At 52.7% G+C, this 4,445-nt stretch overlaps 1 non-coding gene across 1 annotated transcript; it reads left to right on the forward strand.

Moving 5' to 3' along the window:
• The first annotated feature begins 718 nt into the window (after positions 1–718).
• On the forward strand, positions 719–827 carry LOC115931005 (U6 spliceosomal RNA). Its single transcript, XR_004067580.1, has one exon. It is a non-coding gene; the product is annotated as a U6 spliceosomal RNA (small nuclear RNA).
• Positions 828–4,445: the final 3,618 nt, after the last annotated feature.

Consider the following 4,445-nt stretch of genomic DNA (forward strand, 5'->3'; position numbering starts at 1 on the left):
AAGGAGGTAAGTACTGTTATAATCTGCATCATGCAGCTAGGGAGACCAGGGGCAGAGAAGTGAAGTGGCCCATGGTCCACCGACATGGTGCTGGGAGCGGGAAGGCTCTGGTTGTCTGAGTAAAGGTCCTTCTCATCTCCCACACATACTCCCTCCCCAGCATGAATAGGGCTTCTATTTGGAACTATTTACAAGGTCCAGTTGTTTTTGAACTTTGGAACAAGTTTCTTATCGGATTCTACACATTGCAGACATAACACAGGAAGGGCTGCTCTAGAAAGCTGAAGATCCAATTCTAAGAGCCAGGGAATGCGGTTTGTTTTGGGCTGCGTTTGTGACCTCTGCCATCAAGCCAAGCCCAGGCAGGGAGGAAGGGGCATCCCAGGCTCTCATCTGCCTGTTTGACAGCACATCTCCATGGCTCTTAATTACTCTTCCAACTTTGAACTGTTTGGGACTTTGAAGATCAGCCCTTGTTCCTGTTAAATTTTTAGGTTGAGCTTCTGGGTTCAGCTATTTATTCATCAGCAAATGAGCCAGCACACGTTGCTAGTCATAGACACTTGTATTTACGCTTTGTCCTGACTTTAATTTCAGACCCCAGAAGTACTTATATGTAAAAAATTGTGTCAGTCCATGTAAGAAAACGACTGTGGGAGTGTTTACAAATGATTATCTTGTGCGTAAGGTTCTAAGATTATCTTCTAAAACCATAAATGTGCTCGCATCAGCAGCACACAGACTAAAAAATTGGAACAATACAGAGAAGATTAGCATGGCCCCTGTGCAAGGATGACAAAATTCATGAAGTGTTCCATATAGATTTTTAAAATCCCATAAGTAGAAAAGTGGATGGGCCCCTTTAAGAGTATCGCCGTCGAGAGGGAACTGAATTTTAAAAACAAGCATGCAAGCAAACCTCAAGGTTAAAACATATGAAGCTGGTCTATGCACATCTTATTGCTCTGGATAGGAAGAGCAGCAGAGCAAATGGGCTTCAGGGGGTTGGGGGCATGGAGCATTTGCCAAGCTGGTGCCAAGAATGGATGTAGGCACATGGGAAGGAAGGGTTGTGCTGGCCATGGGGGGCTTTGTAGACAACACCGAGGGCTTGAACTTAATTTTCAAGGCCACAGGGCACCTCTGCAAGATTTTAAGCTGAACAGTGACATGTTCATGTGCTTTAGAAATATTTTTCTGGCTGTGATAATAGCCACAGCAAGAAGTGAAGAGGGCCTGGATTCCTGTTGATAAACAGTAAGGACTGGGTTTGAGCAAGAGGCCAGTCCAGCTAGGAGTTGGCTATAGAGGGGGAGCAGGGAGAGAAGGGGAGAAAGATGTCCCTGTGCAACTTGAGTGAGTGCGGGCACGGTGGGGTCTTTCCCAGAGATGGGACACCAGGATTCAGAGAACAAGCCGGACCGTGCACATGGGAAGAAAGCGCAAAGGCAGTTTCACCAAGAGGGGAGCTACAGGTTGGGAAGAGGCTATGGCTGAGATGGATAGAAAGTGCGTGCTGTCGCCTCTGTCATGAGGCAGGATGCCGAAAACTGCAGCTGGGCAGAGGCACAGATTGAGGAGGTGGCCGCAGCAGGCACCAATGGGAGAACTCTGGGTCAGAAGCCAAAAGTCTAGGCCTATTCCGTCCTGACTCACCACACACCTTCAGCAAGGCACATTCTTTCTCTGCCTCAGTTTCCTCATCTGCAAAACCCAGGAGTTGAATCACATTGAGGGTTCCTCAAAGGAGATGGGCTGGTGAGGGACATCCTTGAGCCCCTGGAAACGATGTGCAAAATTGTGTGCCTATGCCCCCTTTTGCAGAGGGGCTGGCAGGGTCACCTGAGGAGGGAAGTGACATCAGATGTCATAGGCCACACCTGCAGTTAGAGACATGCTGGTAAAAATTGCTCTCTACGTATGCCCAGGATGAGTCTCATCTCACCCAACCAGTTCCTGGAAGGCAGAGATCTAGGTCATAGGATGTGTCTCGACACCCCATGGGGGTCTTGCAATACCTGTGGAGCCAAATGTGCTGGCATGGAGGAGCCTCAGTACATCCCGGTCTTCTAGGAGAGACCCCGTCCCCTGGTCAGTCCAGGCATGTGCTCCCTACTGGAGCCCCTGGGGCCTGTCTCTCCCTTCTCCACCCTGCAAACTCCTGCTCCTTCTCTGTGCAGCCTTTTCTGTTCCCCTGGAGCAGCCCTGATTTCTCGCTGCATTGGGATTTCCCAGGTGAGGTGTCTATACCTCATGCGCAGCCTACTTTTCGCCTATCTGGGATGGAGGTTGTTTGCATGTTCCCTTCTCTTTCCTTCCTTCCTCTGCCACATAGGCCTGTTTTTGGCAGGGACCATGTCTTAGGCACTTAGGCATGTCCCTAAGTGTCTCTCTCAGTGACTGACACATACTTGGTACTCCATAAAAGTTTCTGTAGTTGTCCTAACTTATGGAATGACTGCCAGCAAAGTATTTCTTGTTTCCAACCCAGGCTCCTCACTTGCCCTGCTTCCCTGAGAGCTGCTGGGAGGACCAGCAGCAGTGGCCAGCACTTGCAGTGCCTGGCAGCATTTGCAAGGTCCCTCATGGGTCCTTTCCCACAGGGTCCCAGGATGATGAGCATGAAATGAGACCAATAAAAGATTGCACAAATCTTGTTGGACTCACACATAGGATGGAAAGCAATATCCACGTCTGAAACATGTTGGAGCAGGCCTTCCACCAAGCCCTTTAGAAAAAGGGTTGTATGTGTTGTGTAGAGCAAACCTGGCTGACAGGCATTAGCATGCCCATTTTACAGATGGTGAAACGGGATCTGAGAATTTACGAGCCTTGCTCAAGCTTCCACAGCTATGCCAATGCCGCCAGCCCGCCATCCCTGGGGTTGGAGCCAGGGCATGTGGGGTGATGTTTTTCTTGGTCGTGAGCAGATGGGCTAGTGGCCTACCTGCACAATCTCACCGTAGCTCACCCTCCCATACATCCTGTTAAAGGTCCAGCCAAGATCCACTTCCCTCCCTGGTTTTCTTGCCTGGATTTTGCCTAGTTCCTTCTCTTCATGCACCACAGGACGCACTCTGAGCAGGGGGGGAGGCCTGTGAGCCTGGCAAACAAGCTATTTGCTCTGGGAGGTGGGCTGCTTCTGAGGACAGCACAGGGTTTCTGGGACAGTGCTGAGGAAGTCACCCACAGCCTGGCTCCCTGGCTGAGTGGACGGTTGAGGTGGCCAGAGGAACTTAGAAGTGGCCCTCCAGTCTCAGGGGGAAAGGCTGGAGGGCTGGAAAGAAAGCAACTCTGTGATTGAGCTGTGGGAAGCCTGGCCTGAGCCCCAGGGCCTTGCTGATGGCAGGCTGACTGCTGGGGCACCCCCAGACAGGCCAACGGAGCCAAGCCGACAGCCGGGAGAGAGGCCTGCTCTCCCACACACGTGGGAATGAGGGCTGCTGAGTCACTGCCCAGCTGGACGCAGCTCCCACTGAAGGCTGGAAGGAAGGCAGGAGAGTATTCCCAGCCAGGCTGGTGGCCTCAGGACACCCTGAAGTTAGCTGAGCCCTCTAAATGGGCCATGGTAGCCCGGGCTGCCCCTCGCCCTGCTGAACTGATGCATATTTGCCTCTTGCCGGCTTCTGGGGAGCTCCAACCAGGCAAACAGCCCTTCAGACAGGACATTGGATTAGAGGTCAGATCCCTGAACTTTGGAAAAAAACAATCCCAGGGCAAGTCACTTCATCTCCCATGTCCTCACCTTTCCTCTCAGTTACATGGTGAGGCCAACAGGGAATATGGGAAAGGTCTTCACAGGTTGCCCTGCATATATTAGGATTCAGGCAGGCTAATGGCTCTGCTCCAAGCCTTCCCCTGAGGAAGGGACAGCAGCCTGGCCCCCTCCTCCCCTGGCCTGCCACTCTTCCCCCCTTAGCCAGTGTCATCCCTGCCGTGTGCCCTTCAGAGCAACCAGGCCCCTCCCAGGGAGAGTTCCTGGGGAGGAGCTGGGGTCACCTCCTGACCCGGGCCTGGCCGGGAATCCACCTTTCACCTCGGGCAGTGGGCAGAGGAGGGCACTGGCCCTGCAGGCGGAGGCTTCTCTCCCCTCCAGCACCAGCAGCGCCCGCTGGGAGGCCCAGGTGTTGTGCAACTTGAGAAGCAGCTAAGCCAGTGGACCACTCTGCCAGGACAAGAATCAACAGGAAACCTCCCCGCGCATCTAGTTCACATTCCAGGGGCACCGAGTCCAGCCCAGAGACACCGTAACAAGACACCGCTCTGGCTGGGGTTGCCTGTGACACAAACCAATCTTTTATCTGCCATCTAAGCCTCCCAATTTGCATGCCAGTGACGTACCTTCCACCGCAGGGTGCTTTCCAAACCTTCTAGTGAGGCTGTGCCTCCTGAGCTCTGAGCAAACAGGGAGTAAGCGATCCTTTAGACACAGGAAGGCTTTGCTA

This window comes from Gorilla gorilla, chromosome 16, assembly GCF_029281585.2.
Source record: "Gorilla gorilla gorilla isolate KB3781 chromosome 16, NHGRI_mGorGor1-v2.1_pri, whole genome shotgun sequence".
Lineage (NCBI taxonomy): Eukaryota > Metazoa > Chordata > Mammalia > Primates > Hominidae > Gorilla > Gorilla gorilla.